The sequence below is a fragment of the Gossypium arboreum genome, chromosome 1 (genome assembly GCF_025698485.1).
Source record: "Gossypium arboreum isolate Shixiya-1 chromosome 1, ASM2569848v2, whole genome shotgun sequence".
In the NCBI taxonomy this organism is placed as follows: Eukaryota; Viridiplantae; Streptophyta; class Magnoliopsida; order Malvales; family Malvaceae; genus Gossypium; species Gossypium arboreum.
The window spans coordinates 76496006-76509119 of NC_069070.1; the positions used below are offsets into that span (position 1 = coordinate 76496006).

Consider the following 13114-nt stretch of genomic DNA (forward strand, 5'->3'; position numbering starts at 1 on the left):
CCGATTTTGGCCCATTAAGCCCAAGAACATCGAAATGCACGGAATCATGCACCTTGCAATCTTATCACTTTAATTTACCACATACATAAACTATTAATATCACGAGCGTTCGCACACTCTCAAGTTCTCAAGATACCGGCTTTTCGACATTTCTGCTTTTCGGCTTTTGCCGATCTATTCTATACGAGGGTGTTAGTTACACACCTGTTTGTGATGATATGCTGACGAGATCCACACACAATCTGACTACAATTGGGTTACTAACACGTTAATCTAACTATTGAAAACGAACTACGTATTAACCCCTTACGACATTCGGCCAAAAGCACCTTAGGCACTAGCGATCCTACCTTTGCCGAAGTTAGCGATTATGTCTAGATCCAGTCGTTCCACTTGTCCAAGCCTTCGATCAGTAGCCTTTAGATCCCACTATTATCAAAATAAAACATTTATAACAACCCTTAGAGCTACAAGCCCAAATCGACAGCCTCCCTAACCTTTAGGGGTTTCGGCTTTTCTAAAACCCGAAATAAAGATTAAGTTCAAAATCTTACCACCGGTTCCTTCAGTTAATGATTCTAGTTAACTCCTACTCGATTCTGATGCAGATCTAACCCCTCAAGTGATAACAAAAGTCGAGCCTTTAGTGATCTTAAAATTCAGCTATGTCCCTACGGCTATGCGTTTTTGGCTTTTTGTAACAGTGAAGAAAAGATGAGGGTTTTGTAGTGGCTTTGTCGACAGAAACTTGGGGTTCAGAGGACTAGAGAATCGGTCAAGAAGATGAGGGAAAATAAGAGGGTTTTGACTAGAAGAAAATGACACAAAAGAAATTAGGCATTCGGGATTTTGGCTTTTTGAGGTAATCGACTATAGGCTTAAAAACAATAGTAAGAAAGTGGTGTAGAGTAGAGTGGTAGAAGGATTAGGCTATGGAGAAAAGAAGAGGAGAAAATAGATGGAGAGAAAAAGAAAAGAAGAGAAGAAGAGGAATGATGGTCAGAAAAATGGCACAGCTTACCCCTAATGCCGAACTTATACTTGGCATTTGACCTAGCCAAAACTTGCCCCCTAAAGAAAACCCTTGGCCGGCCAACTCTTGTTCCTCAAGAGTCCACCATTCGGCCAACATTGCTCTCCCTAATCAGCTCTTAAATCCTCTCCCTTATCCCCTCTTTACTCAAACTCCTGAGCAACTCAAACTCCTCCTGACAATCTTTTACTTGAGTTCCAAAACTTCCCCTTTCTAATCATAAAAATAATTCCCTTAATATGCTGTTATTGTGAGTTGAACCTCAGTTCTCCCTAGCCTCCACACGCCACTTTTATAGCCTTCCCAGTGGCGTCACATGCCACTCTGCCACCTGCCTCCTTGTGTTTTATTTTACCCAATTAATACTTAAAAGCCCAGCTAACCAGAACCCCTTTTTCTTATGGAACTAAAATTAACTAAAATTACCGAGTTTTAACTTAAGCTTGGGTCTTCTAGAGGCCCACTAACATAATTAAACCTATGTCAAATAGACAGAACACAAAAAATTTAAATCTTTGCCAACATACACAGAATCCCCGAAAATTGGGGCGTTACAAGTCTACCCTCCTTAAAGAAATTTCGTCATTGAAATTTACCTGACCCAAACAGATGAGGGTATTGTTGTTGCATCGCCTCTTCTGACTCCCAAGTGGCTTCATCTTTGCCATGATTACGCCAAAGCACATTCATTAACGAGACGGATTTCCTTCTAAGAACCTTAACATCTCGAGCCAATATCTGCACAGGCTCCTCCTCAAAGGTCAAATCAGTCTGAACTTCAATTTCTGTAACTGGCACGACATGAGCAGGGTCAGAACGATAACGCCTTAACATGGAGACGTGAAATACATCGTGAATCCTGTCTAACTCTGGAGGCAATTCCAATTGATAAGCCACTGGGCCTACTCGCTTCAAAACCCGATAGGGCCCAATGAACTGCGGACTCAACTTGCCCTTCTTACCAAACCTTAATATATTCTTCCAAGGAGAAACCTTTAAGAAGACCATATCACCTACTGAGTACTCAATCTCCTTACGCTTCAAATCTGCATACGACTTTTGCCTATCAGATGTTTCTTTTAACCGATCCCTGATTATTCTGACCTTATTCTCAGTATCAGCTACCAACTCTAGTCCAAGAACTTGTCGCTCTCCTAGCTCCGTCCAACAACTAGGTGTACGACACCTTCGTCCATATAGTGCTTCATACGGTGCCATTTGAATACTCGCCTGGTAACTGTTATTGTACGCAAACTCTGCCAACAGCAAGTACTCCTCCTAACTACCTCGAAAGTCAATCACGCATCCCCTCAACATGTCCTCCAGAATCTGAATAACCCTTTCCAACTGACCATCAGTTTGGGGATGGAAAGCCGTACTAAAGTTCAATCGCGTCCCCAACGCCTCATGCAACTTTTGCCAAAACCGAGATGTGAATCTGAGATCCCGATCAGAGATAATCGAAATTGGGACTCCATGAAGTCGCACAATCTCTGCCACATACAACTTAGCTAACTTTTAAAGTGAAAAGTCAGTACGCACAGGTATGAAATGGTCTGATTTGGTCAGCCTAAATCACCCACACCGAGTCTTTCTTCGATGGTGTTGAGGGCAGCCCACTCACAAAGTCCATGGTTACCCTCGCCCACTTCCAAAGTGGTATCTTCACTGGCTGCAACAGTCCAGAAGGTAATTGATGCTCAGCTTTCACTTGCTGGCATGTCAGACATTTCCCTACAAACTCTTTACTTCTCGTTTAAGTCTAGGCCACCAGTACAATTCTCGTAAGTATTGATACAACTTGTTCCCTGAAGGATGCATGGCACAAGTCCCTTATGAGCTTCCTTCAATATTGTTTGCCTTAAATCAGAGTCCTTCGAAACACAAATTCTTCCTCGGAAGCACAGAACACCATCGCCATTTAACCCAAACTCAGAAGTTTCCCCTTTCTTAACTTGTTGAAAACGAGCGACTAAAGACTCATCGTTCAACTGCTTTTCCTTAATCTGATCCACCCAGGTTGGTCTCACTTGCAACTCAGCCAACAAACTTCCATCGTCATACAGACTCAGACGAGCAAACATTGCTCTCAGATCAGATATAGTTCTACGACTTAGAGCATCGGCTACCACATTAGCCTTGCCCGGGTGATACTCGATCGAACAGTCATAATCCTTAAGCAACTCAATCCATCTCCTTTGCCTAAGGTTCAGCTCCTTCTGAGTCAACAAATACTTAAGACTCTTATGGTCTATGAATATAATACACCTTTCTCCGTACAAGTAATGTCTCCAAATCTTAAGTGCAAATATCACTGCTGCCAACTCCAAATCATGAGTAGGATAGTTCCCCTCGTGAGGCTTAAGCTGTCGTGATGCATAAGCAACCACCTTACCATCTTGCATTAACACGCAGCCCAAACCTATATGTGATGCGTCACTGTACACAGTGAAATCCTTCTCAGACTCCGGCTGAATTAACACAGGTGCTTCATTCAGAACTTTCTTTAACTTTTCAAAAGCTTCCTGCTGCTTCTCAGTCCATACAAACGGTACTCCTTTCCTTATGAGTTTTGTCATAGGTGCTGCCATCACAGAAAAACCTTCCACAAACCTCCTATAGTATCCTGCCAATCCTAGAAAACTCCGTATTTCTGACACTGACCTAGGCAGCTTCCACTCCAAAATTGCTTCAATTTTCCGAGGGTTCACCCTAATCCCCTCAGCAGAGACCACATGACCTAAGAAGGTTACTTCCCTCAACCAAAATTCACACTTGCTAAACTTCGCATAGAGTTCCTTCTCCCTTAACACTTGCAGCACTATACGGAGATGTTCATCATGCTTCGCTATCATTTCAGAATATACTAGGATATCGTCAATAAAGACGACTACGAACTGATCCAAAAATGGTTGGAACACACGATTCATTAGATCCATAAATGCTGCAGAAGCATTCGTCAGTCCAAATGGCATAACCAGAAACTCGTAATGACCATACCGAGTCTTGAATGTCGTCTTATGGATATCTGCCTCCTTGACCCTTAACTGATGATATTCAGATCGAAGGTCGATCTTGGAAAATACAGAAGCTCTTCTAAGCTGGTCGAACAGATCGTCAATCCTTGGTAGTGGATACTTATTTTTAATCGTCAGTTTGTTCAACTGGCGATAATCAATGCACATCCGCATTGTACGATCCTTCTTTTTCACAAATAGCACCGGTGCTCCCCATGGAGACACGCTTGGCCAAATGTAGCCCCTATCCAACAACTCTTGAATTTGTGCCTTTAACTGTACTAACTCCTTCGATGCCATCCTATACGGTGCGATGGACACGAGCGCCATTCCAGGTAACAAGTCGATTCCAAACTCAACTTATCGGTTTGGAGGCAATCCCGGAAGCTCCTCCAGTAAAACATATTGGAACTTCTTTACGGTCTTAACCTTATCCACTGTCAGACCCTCCTCTTCCGACTGACTTACAAATGCCAAGTAGGCCTCACAACCTTTCCGAATCTACTTTTCGGCTCTTAATGCTGACACCACATTGGACAAATAATCCCTTCGCTCACTTATCACCATAACCTCCTCATCCTCTGTGGTCCTCAACACCATTCATTTAGCAGTACAATCCAAAGTCACCTTATGCTTAACAAGCCAGTCTATTCCCAGAATGAGATTAAACTCTCCGAACGGTAACTCCATCAGATCTCCAGAGAAAACCCTACCTTGAGTTTCTAAGGGTACATCCTTATACAGTTTGTCTACTCTAACCGAGTGACCCAAAAGACTTAGCATAGATACCCCACTCACAATCTTCTTAGAGTGCACACCCAACGACCCAGATATGGCACATGCAACATAGGAATGAGTAGATCCAATATCCACCAAAGCAGTATACGGCATGCTAGAAACCAAAAATGTACCAGTTATGACGTCAGGCGCGTCGCCCTCCTCTCGACGACGATCTGCATACACCAACGCTGGCTGTCGAGCTTCAGCATTTCCGGCACCCCTGCCAGGTGCCCCTCGACCTCGACCATTTCCATTTCCACCCCTATCTTGTCCACGTCCTCTCTGTGGTTGTGGTCCACCTCTCATGGATTGAGCAACCTCTCGAGCAAGAACTTTGAGCTCGATCGGCTCTCTGAGGACAGTCCTTAACTCTATACTCCATAGATCCACATCGGAAACAAGCACCAGAAAGTTTCCTACACTCGCCCAAATGTACCCTACCACAGTCTCCATAGATTGGTGGTCTAACCACATTCATCGGCACTGCTCGAACTAGTTCCTCCACTCTTGCTCTCTTAACATTTCTATTAGCACCACCCGAGGGTCTTGAATCCCTTCGAAAACGGTTCCGATCCTTCTCCTGATTCTGCTTTTCAGCACGCTTAACCCTTCTCCACCAAGACCGCAAAGTCCCGCTCCCTCTGCGGAATAATCAACACCCTAAGGTTATCTCTAAGACCATCCTCGAAGCGCACACTTCGCTCATATTCCGTAGCAACTATGCCCACGGCATACCGGCTTAGCCTCAGAAACTCGGCCTCATACTCAGCAACTATTTTACCTCCTTGCACCAGATTTAAGAATTCCTTTCTGCGGGCGTCTACATAATTCGCCCAACATACTTCCCTTTAAAGGCCATCTTAAATAGTTCCCAAGTTACCCTATCAGCTGGGGTCCCTTCTCTCACAGTGAGCCACCACTGATAGGCTTCGTCCCATAGCAACGATACGGTTCCCTTCAACTTCTGCTCCACAGAGCAGTCCAAGTCATCCATAATTCGTTCTGTGGCCTCCAACCAATATTCCGCCACGTTCTGGGCTACACCAGACACAGCTTGAAGTCGTTCAGAAATAGATCCCCGAATTTTGTTACTCGTAGTTGCCCCGGCAACCCTTTCCAGAACACGAAGCATTACTTGTGACAGGGCATCATCCCCGGCACCGCGGTCAAGAGACTCCACCTCTATTGCCAGTGGTACCGATGTATCCGCCGCCGGCATATGTCCCAAAGATGAAGATCTCGCTCGAGCACTTCCTCGGCCCCGTCCACGACTTCTTCCACGAGCGGCTCTTGTACTCATATCGTATTATCTGATTACGAAATTTTATGCATTCATTCAATATTCCAGGGTTTATTAGAGATGTTTTATGAATCAGACAGTAATTCAAAGTTTGTTTTCGCAGAATCAAAGTTTAGCTATAGTTTCAAATTTTCCTATGGTTTCAGTATCATCCTATCTAGAGTATCCTAGAAGGGTTTCAATACAGACAGATAATTCAGGAAAATATTCAGAGAAGTTCAGAGTAATATTTACAGGCTTGGGCCGGAGATTCGGAATGCCACCTTCTAAAGATCTAAATTTTGAAAACCGAGTTTTTTTTCAATCTTTATAAAATTTTTGTTTCTGAAAATCTTTGTTTTTGTAAACCCATTCCACAGCTGAGTTGTTGCAACTAGGCTCTGATACCACTAAATGTAACACCCCAAACCCGACCTAGACGTTATGGCCGGATCCGACGTGCCACATCGAAGCGTTCAAATCATTTTATCTTGTTGATCTAGAAAAACTTACTTAGTGTTTTAAAGAGGTATAATCTCATTGTAGGTTAAGGTGAATGGAAGCTGTACACCAGGTAGGAAACCGAAAATAGAGGAGGTGAGTCCATCAGACTGCTTAAGTACCAAGCTCCCTTCGGATCCAATCCTAGACATGCACACCGCCATTGCCACGCCTCAACGTCATGTACATTTTCAGGAAACCAATTTGATTAAGTCCTTTTTAGGAAAAGTGATTAATTTTGGAAAATATTTTCATTACGGAAGCTTTGCTTGTTGTCATGTTGTTTTGAAATCAATTACTATTTTTGAAAACGCGCCCTAAAATTATCTAATTTCAACAGTTAAGCATAAGTAATACCTATCTTAATAAAACATATTAAAACCATCAACAAAAAGAATAATTAAGCGGCCTTATTACATAAAAAAAACCCAAAACCTTAAACATAAATAAAAGAATGTCTAGTTCACCAGAAGAAAATCAAACTTGCAGAACGTGTGGCCACTCCGAATCCCTCACAGCTCCAAGCCCACTATGGTTGGGGATTACCTGTGTGGATGAAAATAAAGGGGAGAGTTTAGGGAAACTCAGTGTGTAAATTAACCCAACCATAGCCTATATTGGTTCAAACCACAAAGAACAGAATAAGTTGGCCTTAGCCCAGAACAGAATTCAGAATAAAGCCCATAGGCCCATAACAGAATATAGCAGATATCACATGTTTATGCAAAACCCAACCCATATCCAACCACATGCACCACCATACCAACCTTTCACCATGTGGGGACACTACTCGACCCACCCAACCGCTACACGCTACAGAAATATGCAGCATGACTGCCAGAACAGATAATGTGACAGAGTCACCAGATACAGATAATCGTGGCAGAGCCACCAGAATAGATATATGTGGTGGAGCCACCAGATCAGATAATTGTGGCATAGCCACCAGGACGCTTCCTCCATAATATAACCCATGTCCCCATGCAACAGATATACAATCATGGCATACATCATACAGAATTAAATCATCATGCTTTTTAGTCAAAAGTAACCCTAGGGGTATAATGGTAATTTTGCACCTAGGGGTATATTAGTAATTTCCATACATAGGGGTATTCAAGTAATTTCACTATTCTTAAGGTTTTCATGTATAACATAGCCATTTACGTACGACCAGAAACACTTACCGCATTTTCTTACTGAATTGGGCCCGTTGGCCCACTATCCCGATTTTGGTCCATTAAGCCCAAGAACATCGAAATGCACGGAATCGTGCAACTTGCAATCTTATCACTTTAATTTACCACATACATCAACTATTAATCTCACGAGCGTTCACACACTCGCAAGTTCTCAAGATACCGGCTTTTCGGCATTTCGGCTTTTCAGCTTTTGTCGATCTAGTCTATAAGAGGGTGTTAGTTACACACCTATTTGCGATGATATGCTGACGAGATCCACACACGAACTGCCTACAATTGGGTTACTAACACGTTAATGTAACTATCAAAAACGAACTACGTATTAACCCCTTACCACATTCGGCCAAAAGCACCTTAGGCACTAGCGATCCTACTTTTGCCGAAGTTAGCAATTATGTCTAGATCCAGTCGTTCCACTTGTCCAAGCCTTCGATCAGAAACCTCTAGATCCCACTATTATCAAAGTAAAACAGTTATAACAATGCTTAGAGCTACAAGCCCAAATCGACAGCCTCCCTAACCTTTAGGGGTTTCGGCTTTTCTAAAACCCGAAATAAAGATTAAGTTCAAAATCTTACCACCGATTCCTTCAGTCAATGATTCTAGTTAACTCCTACTCGATTCTGATGCAGATATAACCCCTCAAATGATAACAAAAGTCGAGCCTTTAGTGATCTTAAAATTTGACTATGTCCCTATGGCTATGCGTTTTTGGCTTTTTGTAATAGTGAAGAAAAGATGAGGGTTTTGTAGTGGCTTTGTCGACAGAAACTTGGGGTTCAGAGGATTAGAGAATTGGTCAAGAAGATGAGGGAAAATAAGAGGGTTTTGACTAGAAGAAAATGACACAAAAGAAATCAGGCTTTCGGGATTTCGGCTTTTTGAGGTAATCGACTATAGGCTTAAAAACAATAGTAAGAAAGTGGTGTAGAGTAGAGTGGTAGAAGGATTCGGCTATGGAGAAAGGAAGAGGAGAAAGTAGATGGAGAGAAAATGAAAAGAAGAGAAGAGGAGGAAGGATGGTCAGAAAAACGGCACAGCTTACCCCTAATGCCGAACTTATACTTGGCATTTGACCTAGCCGAAACTTACCCCCGAAAGAAAACCCTTGGCCGGCCAACTCTTGTTCCTCAAGAGTCCACCATTTGGCCAACATTGCTCTCCCTAATCAGCTCCTAAATCCTCTCCTTTATCCCCTCCTTAATCAATCTCTTGAGCAACTCAAACTCCTCCTGACAGTCTTTTACTTGAGTTCCAAAACTTCCCCTTTTTAATCATAAAAATAATTCCCTTAATATGCTGTCATTGTTACTTGAACCTTAGTTCTCCCTAGCCTCCACACGCCAGTTTTATAGCCTTTCCAGTGGCGTCACATGCCACTCTGCCACCTGCCTCTTTGTGTTTTATTTTACCCAATTAATACTTAAAAGCCCAGCTAACCAGAACCCCTTTTTCTTATGGAACTAAAATTAACTTAAATTACCGTGTTTTAACTTAAGCTTGGGCCTTCTAGAGTCCCATTAACATAATTAAACCTACGCCAAACAGACAGAACACAAAAATTTTAAATCTTTGCCAACATACACAGAATCCCCGAAAATTGGGGCGTTATAATGCTCGTAAAAAAAACATATGTACTTGAAAGAAAATAGATTTACAAAAGAGCATGTGAAAGCAAAGTAAGTTGGTGTATTAAAGGTAAATATTTTAAAGGTCCGATTGAAACTGAGTCTAGGGTTTTTTAGCTTAAATTCTTCTTTTACCTACCCTAGCCTAGCCATGTTACAACCTTGTTAAAGACCTATTGATTCAAGTTTCTCTGCTACCTACATTAGTGGAGAGAAATTGCTATGTTCAACATATGAAGGCATAAGTTAAACTTAATTATTGAAGCTTAATCTTGAATAAGGGAATAAAACCAAATTGGTAGGGATTAACATGTCTTTATTAGGAAGCATTTAGTCTAATTTTTGCTATCATAAGAATGATTGAGGTTAATTTGAATGATATGTATGCATAAGTAGCATAAATATCAAATTTCTTGTTCTTGAGCATAAGTATACCAAATTCATGATTGTTGGGAAGAATGTTATTCTGAAGGAGTTTTTCAAAGGTGTTTCTGATAAATTCTTTTCAAAATTTATGCATTACTTGGGATGAGCAATGAATTAAGTTTGGGGGTGTGGAAATACAAATATACACACTTTTTCATGCCCTTTTTAACTCAAATTCATGCAAGTTCGGTAAAATTCTTGTCGAAAAATATATAATTATTATAAAATAATTAGCTTGTACTTAAATTATTAACATAATGAATTTTAATTAATTTTATAATTATTTTTTATTAATTTTGGTTATTTTTGACAAATTTGCACAAAGGACGAAAAACGACTTGGCAGACACTGCTAGAAGCGCAAAACTGAGAAACAATTTTTGAAGAATCAAGGCAAATTAATTTTTCAGCCTAAGACAGTCCAAATTATGTGTATTAATTCATAATATAATTAAATTTAATTTATATCCAGTTTAATTTAGGTTAAATAAATTATTATTAGTTAATTATGAAAAGTGGCCCAGTTGAGCTGAACCGAGAAAATCGAAACAATTGAGTATTGGGCAGCCCAAAACCGTCCTACATGCTAATGTAATCAAATTTCTTGGCTAATTAATTAGCTTGCAAAGTGGCCCTTGAATACTTTTTCAAATTGCAAACAAACCCCTCTAATATTTGCGCCTTTCTAGATTTGCCCCCATTTTAATATAGCAAGTTTGAAAACTTCAAACTTGGCACATGTGTGGCCGGCCAAGGGAGGGATCTTTGGATGCTGATTTTGGCTATTTTTAGCAGCTGTATCAACCTATAAAAACCCCCTTGGCTGCTCATTTGAAACAGATCTGGACCCTTATCATCTTTTCACATCTCTCTCATTTTTCTCTCTCCATTCCCTTCCATTTTTCTTCATTTCCTTCCCCTATTCCCTTGCCAATTTTACCTCTTGAAAAAGAGTCAATCAACCACCATTTGGAGCAGAATTCAAGTATTCATAGAAGCTTTGGTTCGACAAGAACAAGCGGAGAAGGAAGAGTGGAGCAAACTAGTCAACCCATGGAGAAAACACCGGATTTGATTCTTGTTCCCTATCCTTTTAATTTTGTTGTGTTATGATGAAAATGCCTATGAATATTTGTGATTTTGATACGTTTAATTTAATTAATATGGCTTAAATTTAATTAGTGTTAGTTTTATTGCATTTCGTCTACTTAATTTATTAAAATTGTGTTTGTGTTGTTATAGGCGTCGGTAAGATGTTTGATTAAGTAAAACCATGACTAAGTTATTATTACATTACAATTGTAAGGTAACTAATGAATTAATTATTTAAACGGATTGAAATTGTAATTAATTGACACGATACTTAATCAGTGCATGTTTAATCATCTAAGGTAGTTGAGGGTTAAATTAGCAACGGTATCTAATGATGCATTAGCCTTGCATAACTTGCAAGATTATTGTGATTAAACTGTTTCAAGGTAGAAATACATTGTTACCTCACATGATCTTTTATATGCTTATTAGATTAAATTAATTGTTTGAATTGGCATAGAGATATGTACAAGAGATTATTTTGATTTCATAAGTATGTATGTGCATTAACACATTTTCTTATTAAAATTTATTTAATCAGTTGAATTGACATAGAGATATAGTCAAGAGATAAATGGATTTTGGTAAGTAAGTATGTTCATAAGTTAGCAAATTACCAAGTTGTCGCGAATTTATTCGTAACAACATAAACATGAGTTTAATAATTCTAAGTCAAGAAATGTAATTAATCTAACACAATTATGTCATCTTGATTAAAATCATCTTTTGAAATCGTGCATTGGAACTTTTATTTTATTTTTATTTATTTTACTTAGTTAAAATCCTAGTTTTTAATCACCTCCTCAAATCAAAATATTTTTCTTTACCAAAGTGTTTTTAAAATTGCATTCATAAATAATTCTTTTCATAGTCCCTGTGGGTACGATAACTCGACATTTACTTGTCACTTTATTACTTGATGCAATTGTGTACACTTGCACATTTTCGTTGTTCCAAGTTTTTGGTTTATTTTTCTATTCAGTTTTAACTTAATTAATTTTTCTGTGATTATTTCAGGTGTTTATTAGTATTGACCAAATTATCAATTTACTACCTATAGACCCTTAGATTGAACGAACTTTTTAACAGTGAAGAAGACAAGCAAGTTAGAGAAGGACCGAAGAGATGAATCTTGAAAAATTGAATCAAGGAAATAGAGCAGACCTTGCTCAAAATCCTATCCTTATTGCTAATGATAGGGATAGAGATTTAAGACAGTATGCCGTGCCAGTGTTTCATGATCTTAATCTGGGTATTAAGAGACCAGAAATCAAGGCACAAGAGTTTGAGCTGAAGCCAGTCATGTTCCAGATGCTTCAGACAGTGGGCCAATTCAGTGGAATGCTTACCAAAGATCCTCATCTTTACTTAAGACTGTTTATGGAGGTGAGCGATTCTTTCAAGTTAGCCGGAGTACCCGAAGATGGATTACGGTTGAAGCTATTCCTATAGTTGCTAAGGGACAAAGCTCGAGCCTGGTTGAAATTATTGCCATCAAATTCAATTTCCACATGGCAAGAGTTAGCAGAAAGATTCCTTATGAAGTATTTCCCGCCTAACAAGAATGCTAAGTTCAGGAATGAGATCACTTCTTTCCAACAAATGGATGATGAGTCCTTGTATGAGGCATGGGAAAGGTACAAACAATTATTACAAAAGTGCCCTCATCACGAAATCCCATATTGCATACAACTTGAGACATTTTATAATGGTCTCAATGCACACATGAGGATGGTAGTGGATGCTTCTGCTAATGATGCTCTCCTTTTTAAGTCTTATAATGAGGCTTATGAAATCATTAAGAGGATTGCTAGCAACAATTATCAATGGCCAACCAATCGAGCAGTGTCAAGAAGACGAGCCATTGGAATTCATGAAGTGGACACTCTCACTTCATTCACATCTCAGGTATCATCAATATCATCAATGCTTAAACATTTTACCGTTAATGGGTTTAATAGTTTTGCAGCTCAGCCATCAAATCAAGTTGAAAATGTAGCTTGTGTCTATTGTGGGGACAGACATTTGTTTGAAGAATGCCCATCGAACCCTTGAATCTGTGTATTACATGGGTAACCAGAACCAAAATCGAGGAAGGCAAGGACTACAATCAAATTTCTATAACCCATCGTGGCAGAACCACCCTAATTTCTCTTG

The 13114-nt window shown here is 39.9% G+C and overlaps 1 non-coding gene across 1 annotated transcript; it reads right to left on the bottom strand.

Moving 5' to 3' along the window:
* Window positions 1-12526: 12526 nt before the first annotated feature.
* Window positions 12527-12633, bottom strand: LOC128281827 (small nucleolar RNA R71). The gene has a single exon (XR_008272097.1). It is a non-coding gene; the product is annotated as a small nucleolar RNA R71 (small nucleolar RNA).
* Between the last annotated feature and the right edge of the window lie 481 nt (window positions 12634-13114).